The sequence below is a fragment of the Antechinus flavipes genome, chromosome 4 (assembly GCF_016432865.1).
Source record: "Antechinus flavipes isolate AdamAnt ecotype Samford, QLD, Australia chromosome 4, AdamAnt_v2, whole genome shotgun sequence".
In the NCBI taxonomy this organism is placed as follows: domain Eukaryota; kingdom Metazoa; phylum Chordata; class Mammalia; order Dasyuromorphia; family Dasyuridae; genus Antechinus; species Antechinus flavipes.
Window position 1 is genome coordinate 70922375 of NC_067401.1, and position 13912 is coordinate 70936286.

At 35.3% G+C, this 13912-nt stretch overlaps 1 long non-coding RNA gene across 1 annotated transcript in view; it reads right to left on the reverse strand.

The window, feature by feature from the left end:
• Nucleotides 1-524: 524 nt before the first annotated feature.
• LOC127562978 (uncharacterized) overlaps nt 525-13912 on the reverse strand; it is a 78606-nt gene continuing 65218 nt past the window's right edge. The window contains exon 3 of the long non-coding RNA XR_007953853.1: nt 525-1003. This is a non-coding gene — a long non-coding RNA (uncharacterized LOC127562978). The remainder of the gene's footprint in view (nt 1004-13912) is intronic.

Below are 13912 nucleotides of genomic sequence, written 5' to 3' on the forward strand. Positions count from 1 at the left end.
AAACAAAGAGTATTTAGAATCAGGGTTTAATCATCCCATTATGGATCCAATCTGAGAATCTTAGTTGGGTGGAGAGGAAAAGCCCTAGAATCAGGAGATAGATCCTTGTACTAAGAATTAGAAGTGTATTTAGAAGTAATCTGATTTTATAGATAAGGAAACTGAGGTACTTAAGAGATTTAATTTAATTTAATTAATTTAATTTAAACTTAAGAGACTTCTCCAAGATCAAGCAAGTGGTATCAGAGATGAGATTTGAACACTTTCACTCTGATGACAGTGCTTTCTACTTTTATCTTCTTGGGGATATATGTCATGAGCATCTGATTATAGAATTATTAGTGTGTTATGTTTTTCCCCCTTTGTGTCTGTAGGTTTTGTTCATTGTTGTTGTTAAATAAGCTAACTATCCAGAATATTTTCATAGGGAAAGTACAGCAAATTTGTTTCACTTATCTGTATATTTATACAATTGCTTTCTTTATTTTGGAAATTTTTGTATTATTTTCTTAGTTTAGCGCATTTTGACTTTATATACAATATTTTTCTTTTATATTCAGAAGCTGGTTCTGTTATGCCACAAGTGAACTCTAGCTTTCTTCCCTGGATGTACATCAGTGCCAGGGTACATCATATCCTGATGGCAGGGTATAAAATCAGGGCAGAGGGGAGGTCTTCTCAAGGCTCAAGCCAGCAAGTCCCTCTCCTGCTTCTGGCTCGTGTGACCTGGACTCGAGTTCATTGGGCAAAGCTTTTGAAGGTGGAATTGCAGGTCGGATGTATCATGTCGTTATTGTTCCTCTCTGTATTTGTATTTGCTATGGACAATAAAGCATGATGATCCAATAAAGGTCTGTGACCATGAATTCCAATTGGCTGTGGAGTGCTGTTTCATGGAGGGGCAAGTCCTGGCGTAATGAATTTCGTCCACATAATGATTTCAGTCTCACTGTACTGCTCTGCTTCCTGGGACTCCGCTGAAGATAATTGAGTGTGCGGCCCACTGTAAATTCCAACACATATACACATTAAAATCAGTAGTGGAGCCTTACGTCAGTGTGAAATATTGGTAGAATAAATACAATCATTCCATTGACAACTGGCTGAAAACATATTAATTAAATTGGAAAAGTTAATAAAATGCATTTCTTAAAAAATGTGTTTCTGCTAAAATATCTCTTTCCCTGCTTATTTGTGACTGTATGAATACAGAATGCCACTGAGTCTTCATCTTTAATACCTAGGGGATTTATAAGCATATTGCTTCAATAAAACTAGGTTCATCTGTACAGTACACAGCCCAGATATGCATATTTAATTACTCTGAAAGTAATTTATTCGGACAGATGGTGGTATTAGGGGGTGTCTTACTTCAGTTTAAATTATTACCACTAGAAAAAAGTTACTTCACTGTGAATTCCAAGTAAAAATTTAAATTTTGATACTATATATACTGTATCTTGCTATTGTAATTCTTTTTAAGCTAAATTACTTTGCATTTACTTGGTATAGATTTTGCTTTTGCTTATCTGTGTACCTATCATTCCTCTCAGCAGAAGATAAGCTCATTGAGGTATAGGTCTATTTCATCTGTATTGGTAATTCTATCCTAAGTGGGCAATGGGTGAGGAGAGGGAAGGAGCAAGGTAGGGAATCATATTTGTGATTCATTAGTTTAGGGAACTTTTAGTGGGTAATGACCTACAAATGCAGATTTGCACTTGCTATATTTTTAGAGGATTAGAAGATGTCAGGGGGCACTAAGAGAATAAATGGCTATTGATCTACACAGCCTCATTTATCTGAATATTTTTGACAATATTTTTCTTCATATTCAACATTTTTTCCAATTCTCTACTTAAGTTTAGATAAAATGGAATGGAGATGGAAATCTGGAGTCTTTGCTCTCATTTTATTTGAGTTAATTTCTACATAGTCAAAGTGGGATCTGAAGTCAGGTCTTCCTGAATTTGAGACCTGCCCTCTATCAACAATGTCATGCTTCTTCTCACCTATCACATAGTAGATACTTAAAAAAATCTTGTTGAATGGATAGCTGGATGAATAATGAATTATCTTGTAATATGTAAGTGATACTTCAAAAATGTTGAAAATGCATATGGATAAATTGGATGGAGAATTTATATTATGTGAAAAGGTAAGAGTCTTTCTAGATGCGAAGTCTGGATTTTGGAACTCATAAATTTGAAGCTACAGTATATGATAGGGCTTAGAAAAGGAAATGGGGTTTTTAATTTGCTGGTGACTCAATAAGCTGTATGGTCTCTTGGTAAATGGGCTGATTGGCATAATCAGGAGAGTCTATCCAAACAATCTTACTGTGCATATAATCTAAACAAAAATTAGAAGATAATTATGTGGGGCACAAGTAAGGAAAGCTCTTGAGAAACACTTTGAAGAGCTATGCAAAAAAAATGAAGGTGGACATGGAGTAGCACATGCTCAGGCTCATTATGATCATTTAGAGAAGGCTTGGCTTGTCCAGAATAAAGAAAAGACTATTAAGAGAGGGGCAACCACAGTACCCTTCTGAAATGCACTCTCATTGTGAATATTATATGGAAATGAATAAAAAAAATTAAGTAAAAATCACCATTTCCAAAGGAAAGCCAGCTTCAAGGAAAAAGACAAATGGTATATAGCATACAGTATTGATTATCACATAGTCACTGGGTATTAAAAATCAGGAAAATATAAATGCTTTTGCAAAAGATATTGTTTCCTATCATAAGATTGTAAAAAGTGCCCATATGTTTTTTCATTCTTCACTATGAGTATTTCTTTATTAAAGCACTCTGTATCTCAGAGGCAGCATATGTACTGGGTGCTGCTCTGGTTGCTATGGTAAGTATTCATGTTTTATTGAAGAGTAAATGGTCACCACCCCCATGAACGACTCTCAGGTGGCCTTAACATAAACTACTTTTTTCTCTCTCTCTCTTTCTTTCTTTCTCTCTTTCTTTCTTTCTTTCTCTCTTTCTTTCTTTCTTTCTTTCTTTCTTTCTTTCTTTCTTTCTTTCTTTCTTTCTTTCTTTCTTTCTTTCTTTCTTTCTTTCTTTCTTTCTTTCTTTCTCTCTCTCTCTCTCTCTCTCTCTCTCTCTCTCTTCCTCTTTCTCTTCCTCTCTCTCTTTCTCTCTTTCTTTTTTAGGAAGCTTTTTCTATAAAGAATTAGGATCTTTCTAATCTTGCCAATATAAAGCATGTCCAAATATACATGTATTATATCTTTATCTTGTCCTTGTGGGATCATGTCATTTTTCTATTCTAAAGCATTCAGTGACTCCTCAATGCCTCCTGAATCAAACATAAACTTATGAGATTCAAGGTTTTTCACAATCTGGTTCAAACCTACTTTTCTAAACTATCTCATATTAAACTTACTTAATATGACCTTTAACATACATGGAGTGCCAGTAAAATTGTATTGCCTTTTCTCTTTCATTCTTGACCTGTCCTTTGATGATCTGTATGACTTTACTTACTCATTTCTATTTTCCCTCTAACAAACTGCTACTAGGGGGAGAAGAAGGAGTTTGGAATGCCTTCTCCCACTTTGGTTCAAGAACATAGACCTGAATTCTCCTGGAAGAGCCTCGCCTTATAAAAGATGAGGATCAAGCCTTATATTCTCCCCTCATTATCCCTGATCCTTTATGCTCCCAATCTGGGATTGGAGGGAAAAATCACTTTTTAAAACTGAAATTTGATTCAAGTCCAGGGTATCTCCAAAATCAAAGAGTGATTAATGAAAGTTATTTATTTCCTCCATTGTAAAAGAAATTATCAAAACACAATGTGTTTTTCACATCTACACAACTTAAATTGTAATGTTAGTGACTCCATAATACAATACTCTATAAAAAAAATACTAAAATGTGGAGCACTTAACAAGCATGTTGATTAGAAACTTCTCCTGTACTTCAATTCTGTACTGTACTGTCTGTACTGTACTGTACAGTACTGTACTCTCTTAAGGTGAGTTATGATTACTCAGACTAGTTTTGAATTCATTCTCCTGTCAATTGCAAAGAGAATATAGTTGCAAAAATGTCTCCTGTTACTAATTATCTCCAACTTAGGAATCCAAAGGCTCCTAACATCTGATATTCTTGAGGACATAAACTCTGTGTGTGTGTGTGTGTGTGTTATTGTTGTTTATTTTTAACTTCTTTTGTCTTCCCATTCCTTAACATAGTACTTGGCAGACATTTAACTGCTTTTCCGTCATGTCCTATTATTTGTGATCTCACTCAGGTTTTTATTGGCAGATACTGGAATGCTTTCCTATCTCCTTTTTCAACTCATTTTACAGATGAAGAAACTGAGACAAATATGGCGACATGAATTGTTCAGAGTCATATAGCTAGTAAGTGTCTGAGATCAGATTCGAACTTATGAAGATTAGTTTTCCTGAATCCAATCCCAGTTCTCAATCCACTGTACCATCCAGCTGCCTCACTTTGCACATAGTAAATGCCTAGTAAATGTTTGTTGACAGACTGTTCTTAATCTCACAAGTTTGCCTCCAAGCCTAAAAAACACCATCTTAGAATCAATGTTTAATCATTTATGTTCAGGAAAAGAAACACAAAGCAGAAGGGACAGATAGGGCATTGAAATCTCAACTTAGGTTCTCCTTGATAAATATCTGCTTTAGCTGCTATATAGAAGCACCATAGATCATAAACATTAAGGAGAAGAAATATTCTTACTTTGATCCTAGGAAGACTAAGAAAAAGACTCATTCTACATATGTTTGTCTGAAAGGAAGATAAAGTAAGAGCAAATGTTTCCCATTTAAGGTTTACTTAATGGGTAGCTCTTCCTGACTTAGCAACCAATCTTCCATTAACATATCCCTCTTTCCTTGTTGCTGTCATGGAGAGCAAGAAGCTTTTATGCCATGCAAAACACGAAATCGTTCAGTACTGAACCAGAGTGCAAATGGTCCACCAGAAGAGGCCAAAAGAAATAAGGTCAGCTATATGTTTGTTGCATGAGGTTTGTTCTAGCTTCAGCATACCAAGTATATCCCAAAGTAGGGAATGGTTTCTGATGATTCTCATTAATCTTGTAATAGGATTTCCTCATCTTCATCTATGGAAGTCCTCTTCCTTCAATGTCCAATTCATTTACTACCTCCAAGTCTTCTTTCTTTAAAATTATTTTTATTTCATTAAATATTTCCCAATTGCATGTTACAATTTGATAATTAAAAAAATTAAGTTCTAAATTCTCTCTTTCCCTGCTGCCCGTCCCCTTTCCTTGAGGAAGTAAGGTAAACAATTTGATATTGGTTGTATATATGAATTCCTACAAAACATATTTTCATATGAGCCATATTGCCAAAGAAAACACATTTTAAATTATTTTTTAAGTTAAAAAAGGTATCTTTCAATCTGCATTCAAAGTCTATCAATTCTCTCTCTGGTATCTCTAAGTCTTCTTTAGAGAAACATTAGTTAGGATATTTCACACTTGAGGCAAGCTTTGCAAAATCTTATTGGACAAATGACACCAAAAGTGTTCTCAAGGCAACTTTTCCAAAACAGAATGATGACATTTTGTGCCTAAAAGGAACACACATGGGGTACAGAATTCACCTAGATCAGGGCACTTTGGATGTTGACAGAATAAAAGTGCAGCCAATGCCTTTTAAATCTGGGCTATCTAGGGACAAACACTAAGTCACTCCATCTGAGTTACAGCTCTGATTCCTTCATTTCCATCTTTATTTTATCCCCCAGGTTATGGTGATATCTATCCTTGAAGGAAGGAGAGAGGGAGGAAAGAAGGAAAGAGGGAGGGAGAGAAAAGAGAGGGAGAAAGAAAATCAAGAAGTAGTACTTTAAAATGGGGTGAGGAAGGGGCTCATGCCTCATGAAATCTTAGGAGGTTTGCAAATCAAAGGTAAGAAAAAATATACATAATTACTACATCAGAACCTAGTAAAGAGTAAATATTTAATAATACTTGCCGATTGACTATTCAATCAATTGATGGATTTAAAGCTCAAGGTAGGGTCTGGTTGGGTTATCTGGCTGTATTTGTATAGACAAAAATCTCAGAGAAAAAGAAATAAATCTCTAGGAGTGAGACCAAATTACCCACAAACAGCACCCAGCTTTGCAAAGGAATGCAAGGAAGAACAAACTATGACTTTTGTGTCTGTGTTTTATTACCCTTATTGTGACCTGAATCTGAATGGGCTTAGTTCCTTGCTTGGGTACATTATATTCATGGACCTCAATGAGGAATTTCACCCATCACCTGGGGGTCAGGAGAAGTATCATTTTCTCACCAAGACTGAACACTCCTGCCATTTAAGGAAGGAGAAAAATGCAGGGCAGCAGGAGAAATAGAAGAGATAATGGAGAGCAGTGGGATGAGAATAGTGGTCCTTAATGATGCCATAGGCTCTCTTGCCCTCTATCTCTAATGGATCCCTTTTCCTAACTCATACTGTGTAAAAATGGTTAAAAAATGTGGCCTAGTTTATAGATGGATCAGTAGCCAAGCCTGCCCTGACATAGCTGTGCATCCCAGACATATAGCCAGTGTCTCATTCTCTATTTACAAATGAGCCAGACAGCAAACATTTTTGTGGGGAGTGCAGAAAGGGGAAACGAGGTTAACCGAAGATATTTGAGAAAGACAGAGTAGTCTGGGCTCTGTTTATTTGCCTTTCCTTTCTGTTTAGCCACATCCTAGGCTATAAAGGGATTTTTTCCCCTTCCTATTTAATTTTTTATTGATTTTTATATTAAAACAATTGAAGCCAATACTGCATCATTTTCTAGGGGTAGCAGTGCCCCAGCAACATGTTATGAGATGCAAGGCTGCTGAAAAAGACTCATAAAACTTTATACATGTGAGCCTCCCCTCATGAAGTATAGCAATAAGAAAGATAAGAAATCATAAGGAGGAGAATTAATCTTAAAACATAGTTACTGTTTTCTGAAAGAGATAGATAGATTTATTATTATTATTATTCTGTGGTCACTAAAAATGAACACAAGTACCTAATGAAAGAAGCCTTGCTCAAAGACTGGTAGAGGTTAATGAGAAACTAGAGCAGATAATTGGAGACACAGATAAGCCCCCAGCCACTGTGGATAGATCAATCTGTATAATATAGTTTGGACTAAACATGAACAGTTAATAACAAGATATATTAGCAACTAGATTGCTATATGATATAATGATCAAATAAAGAAGATGTAGGAATAGTAGCTCCTGTGAAATATTTCAGGGTAGGATTCTGATTAACAGACCAGAAAAACCTGAGCAATAGATAGCCTGGTGTTTGAGAGGTTTAAGAAAAGGATGTGTTCGCATTGTCTGCCTGACCCAGAATATGAACACAAAGAATTAGTATGTAGGTTCTTTGAATTGCAAACTCTGAAAGGCTTCTAGAGATTATCCCCAGCAATGCCTCCCTTTCAAAGCCAAGGAAGGATCACAGGATCATTGATCATAGAATCATAGGAGGGACCGCAGAGGTCCGTTAGTCTAACCATCTCCCTCAACAGATGAAGAAAAGAAGCATAGAGGTTTAGTGAATTACCCAGTCATACAGGTAGTGTGTCAGCTATGTGGTATGGATAAAAAGTAGGATGTGAACTAATATTTTTTGACTCCTGACCCAGTACTACACTATGATGTCAATTTGAAGCTAAAGTGCTAAGATAGTTTTTGTAGCTTGCCAAAAGTTACACAGCTAGTTTGAGGCAGAATCAGGACTAAAATCTGAATTAGCAGACTCCCAAACCAGTCTGTTTTCATTGAACCCCAAGCTCTGTGCATGTGGGAGAAAAAGAAATCTATAAAATATGGACACAGACATGGCAGAAATGGCAACAATATGAGTTATCTCAATAAGCCTATTTTTTCAGCCAGCATGTTGCTACTTTAGTTTTGTACATATTTTGAGGAATTAAGATTCTTCATATACTTGTGTATATTTGGATAGTCATAGTTAGTTTGTCATTACTTTGGTCTGTATTTAAATGTATTATACATGTAATTCAACTCAAACATTTACTAAGCACCTAATGTATGCCATGTACTGTACTAAATACTGAGGATACTCATAAGAAAAAGTGAATAATAAGTTGTTGCTCAGTGTGTCTGACTCTTCATGATTGCATTTGGGATTTTCTGGGCATAGATAATAGAATGTTTTGCTATTACCTTCTCTACTGGATTAAGTAAAATTATTCCAGTAAACCTTCCTCAGCAGATTTTTTATTCTATAGCACCATAAAATATAGGAAGTTGGAGAGTTCTCACAAGCCCAGTCCAACCTCTCATTTTATACATGAGAAAATAAGGCATGGAGAGATGAAATGGCTTGGTCACACAGCTAATAAAAGGCAAAGGTAATACTTGAATCCACATTTTTTTTCCATTCCAAATCTAGTAATCTGTTCACCTTCCTTTCCTATTTGAAAAAAAAATATTTATGTACTTAGTTGTGGTCTACATTGATATAATTTTACTTTGAAAGGGTAATGTAAGACCATTTAGATAAGGGTGAATCCATTACAATTCTGAGTGCCTGGAATTAGTTAAAATTAATTTGTTGTTGAGAAGTAGGTATTATTCTTACTTAAGGGGATAAGGAGAGGGAGTGGGCCTAGACTTTCACTTATAGATGAGATTCACAAATAAATCACCTTCTATCAGTGCAAACAGACTTCTCTGTAATTTATAGTCTAAAGTTGCCAAGGGCCATAGTGACAAACTCAGATAAAAATGAGGGCCACTTAATTTAACATAAAGATTATGTTAAGACTGCATATTAACTTAGAAAAAATATATATTCATATCTAGGTTCCATTGTATTTTAATCTGTTTTGTTAAAAATCATTTCCCAATTTCTTTTTATCAGTTGCTGGCATCAGTCAGAAATGCTGTAGCTATATGCTGACCTAGAATACTGAGAAATTAGATGACTTGCTAAAGATCACAATTCTCATATTTCAAAATTGGCACCAGAACCCAAGTCCTCCTGGCTTTGAGGTCAGCCCATCCATTATGATATGTTTACTGGTATTGTTACTTAAAAGAATTAAAATATCGTTGCCAAAACCCACCAATTATTGGGGATAGTAGCAGAGATACTGTACAAATAACCTTGTATTTCATGTTAGCTAACTTTATTCACCTTTGCCAGAAATGCTGAAGAAGTTGGTGAATCGATTTGTGTGTATGTCATAATCTATTTGCCCCAGTCCATCTTTTTGTGAGGCAATTGAAAACACTAAAATTGACAAGAGACAGTCAGAAAGAAGGTTAAAGAAGTAGATCAAGGGGTCTACATAATCCATAAATTGGAAAAGCAACACCAGAATTATTGAAGAGTCCCAGCTAAAATCCTGCCTTTTACAAGAAGCCTTTCCCAATTCCCCTTAATAATATTCCTTCCATTTGTGAACATCTCCAATTTACACTATATGTCTTGCATGTACATGGTTCTTTGCATACTATCTCTCCCATTAGATTGTGAACTCCTTAAGAGTAGGAATGTCTTTTATTTTGTATCCCCAGTAATTAACATTGTAGATGCTTAATAAATGTGTTTTGACTAGTCAACTAAAATATTGAAAATGTTACTAAATCTAGTGATTTTTTTTGATAGTTTGGGGAAATTAGTATATAAAGATATTTAAATTTAACTGTTTCACTAAAAGAGATATTTACAAGGTTTAGTTGGGAGAAAAAACCCAAAGATAGTCCCTTTAAGATAAGTCCCTTTTAAGTAGAGAATTTCCTTAGATAATGGTAATGATAATAATAATAATATTTATGTAGCACTTTATGATTGGTAAAGTACTTTACAAATATGTCATTTGATCCTCATTTTGTGAGGTAAGTATGATTATGATTATGATTATTATTATCATCCCTATTTTACAGATGAGAAAATTGAGGTTAAGAGAATTAAATCAATTGTTCAGATTAAAAAAAAAACCTAGTAAGTTTCTGAAGCTTTATTTTAACTCGAATCTTCCTGACTCCAGATGCAGGGCTTTATTTACTATGTCACTCTTTGACATTGAACACTAAAACTCCATTGAACACTAGAGATCTATTTATTGTAAATGAAGGATAAGACTCAAAAAATTGAACATTGTTCATTCATTATTTCAACAAATATTTATCGAAGACCTGTGATGAAATGACCCATCACCTGTAGTGGGAAGAAATTATGTTATTATTTATATGTGAAATATTGGAATGATTTAAAACTATATCAAGGGTTTTTATGAATCTGTTTTATGGCAGGAGTCAACCAATGAATGAATTACAAATCTAGAGAAATTAATGGAGCTACCAGTTGCCCAGGAAAGGTGTGAAATATTCATTAGACCCTGAAGTTGGTATGAGAAGGATGCACATAGGGAATGCACATAGGGAATATTCAAATAACAGAATATGGCATTCAAAAGGTGAAGTATTCATTTGAAAACCAGTGCCCCTCACTAATGCAAAAACTGAATGTTGATCATAGAAAGTAACAGAACATAGCTGCAGCATCCATGATCCATCCCGGGGAAGGACACAGTGGCAATAGATCTCTTGTTAACACTATACAATGGATCCTCTCACTTCATTATACCAGAGCTAAGAAAACTTTGGCAGGAGCTTGCATGTCTTTGTCAGTGGCAGAATGAGAATGAAAAAATCACTAGGTGTGGAAGAGTCTGTTCTTCACCATTGTCCATTTCCATGGATTGAAGGAAGACTGGTGCCCACTGGATTTTCACTGCCTCCTTGTCTAATGGAGTTCTAGATCGAGAGTTCCTAGATCGTCATCTGATAGTCAGCATTAATGTTTATGTAAGTCAATCATCAAGTGAGAACTGTGTTGTACTGTCCAGGTTCCTTTAAATCCTGCCCTTTCAATGTTTAGAATTGGTGTGGCTGTGAGGAACTAAGCAAATAGACATTTTTTTTCCCCTCCAAAACTGTCTGGATTCAAAACTTCTGATTTATTTTTGTAGATTGTCAAGGGTTTGGGGCTGGTTTGGGGTGGGGGTAGGAATGCAGAGGCAATGCTGTTCATCTATTCTATTCTGCATTGCTCTGTTAGTATTGCCAATATACTGAGTAAAATAATTTGAAAACAGTATTCAAAAATGTTTATCTCTTTCTGTTGAGACAGCTTTCCTTACCATGCCCATAATCCCATCATTAGAACTCAGAAAATGCAGAAAGTTTAAGAAAATGGCATGATCTGATAGAGATAGACTCTTGAACACTGGTTTCTGATAGGATAAAACCACAATTATTCTTCCCAGTCAGATAATATAATAGTGATACTTTTCAGAGAGAGGAGGTTTTTTTCCACTTGTGACTCTTTTTTGTCAAAGAAATTTTTATGTGACTTCAGGTGAATAGGTATATAAAATAGGTATACAAATAAAATGTTTACTGATAATAAATCATAATTTTGTGACTTCTCAATTCACTTATGAGACCCCAGCTAGAGTCACAACCCACAATTTAAGAAACTGGGGTTTAGAAGACTCAACCACAAAAAGTTTGAGCTGTGTTCAATGTATTTGACTAGTGGAGTAAAGGCATGTATCCATTATGGTGAATGTGGAATGCTCAATTCCACTTGCCTTCTGTTGAATAAGATCAGCATGGTTTCTTGTAAAGGGTCACAGATAGTGAGGAACCTTGGATGAGGTAAAGATCCTTTAGTCCAGTAAAAGGAACCTGCTGACATGTCTGGTTTGGCTCTCCCATCCCCCCTAGAGGCTTCTCAGCCTTCCTGAGAAGTCAGGGAGGGGTGACAACCTGTATTGTAAAAAAAAAAAAAAAAGGTAAAAAGGAAACACCTGCATATAATAGCAAGTTGTTTACCTGGTCCTGCACGCACAGTATCCTATAGTTAGCATAGTGAGATATAGTTTTTAAAGTATAATAGGGGTATATAAGTCTGAGAAAAATATGAATAAACAGATTCCTGTTTGACTATTTTCATGAGTTTCACCCCTTCACTCATCACCCATGATCAGGATTTGGGCTGGTACTGAAATCCTCTACTGAGCAGGTCCAGACAATTTCTCACAGTGCTACCTGATAAAACCAGGAAGCAAAAAGTAATTGGTTCTGAGCTTGAACATATTATTATTTAGAATCATAAAAATTTAGGCTAAAATTCTAGTTAAACAAGTAGCCATTGTGCCTCATCTATGAGAATAGCTAATCATAATATATGCCAACTAAGCTATTGACCCAAAGGTAGAGGTAATTCAAGAGTTAAGAAGAAAAATCACAGGATGACACTAAAGAAGGCCAAATGGAAAAGATCTCTATTCTTTGAAACACCACAATTCCATGATTTAAAAAAAAAATTACTTTTAGCATTTTATTCTATTAAAAAAAATTACAATCATTCTGATTTTAGAAAAGCCTGGAAAGATTTACATGAACTGATGCTTAATAAAGCAAGCAGAACCAAGAAAACATTGTATGATACAATGAATGAGCTTGTGTGATGATAAATTATCTGATCTAAATCCCAATAAACTTTGGATAGAAAATGCCATTCGCATTCAGAGAGAAAATTATAGAGACTGAATATAGATCAACACATACTATTTTCATCTTTTTTTTCTTTTTTTTTCTCATGGTTTTTCCCTTTTGTTCTGATTTTCTCTCCCAACATGATTCATATGGAAATATGTTAAAAAATGTATTTGTATAGCATAAAACACAAAAATGTTGTTTACTTGTAACTGGGAAAAATAAAAAATATAGAAACAAATAAGTAAAAAATTTTACTTTTACCTTTTATCTTCTTTTGGGGAAGTTTATAACCATAATAATCTCATCTGTACTTAGTTCCCAACTATGCCACAAACATTTGTTATTGTTATTGTTGTTCAGTTGTTCAGGAATGTTTGACTCCTCACAACTCCATGGACCATACTGTCAATGATGTTTTGTTGATAAGAGTGATCCAGTGATTTGCCATTTTCTTTCTCCATGGATTAAAGCAAACAGAGATGAGGTGGTTTGCCCAGGGTTACACAGCTATTAAGTGGATGAACCTGAATTTGAAAACAGATCTTCCTAATTCCAAATCCAGTCCACTAACTGAGCCTGACCCAGTTATCACAGAAGTGATGGGAGCTAAAAAAAAAAATCTTTGCTGGATTATTTAAAGGAAGAGGTCTTTGCAAGTATGAGACTCAGGTTATTAAGGTCAATATATACCAGTTCTTCAGATACTTTTTAAGGAATTTATACTAAACTGGTGAAGAAGTCTTAGAAGGAGAAAAGAGGAGAAGACAGATGAACTAGAGAGAGGTAAAAAGGGAAAGGACAAGAAGGGAAAAGGAGTGGAGGGTAGAAGGAAAGGATAATAGAGGAAAAAGAAGATGAGAACAGAAAAGGGGAGAGGAGAGGAAAGAAAAGGAAAAAAAGATAAAGGATTGGAAAGGAGAAGAGAGGGACAGCAGGGAAGGAAGAGAAAGGAAAAAGAAAGATGGGAGAGGAAGAGATGGGGAGAAAGAAGAGGCATAAGTGAGGGAGAGGACAGGGCAGACAAGAGACATCTCTAAAGAAAGATCTAAGTTTTCAGCTACAGAAATTTCCATTTTATTCATTCATTCATTCATTCATTTATTTAGCTGAGGCAATTGGAGTTAAGTGACTTGCCCAGGGTCACACAGCTGGGAATGTGTCTCAGGCCAGATTTGAACTCAGATCCTCCTGATTTCAGGGCTGGTGCTCTATCCACTATGTTACCTAGCTGCCCCAGAAATTTCCATTTTTATGGCCATTTCTTCACACTGACTACAGAATGAAAGCAATACACTGTGTTAGGTGCTATAAGAATTACAGATAAATGCAAATTAACAGAAACTAA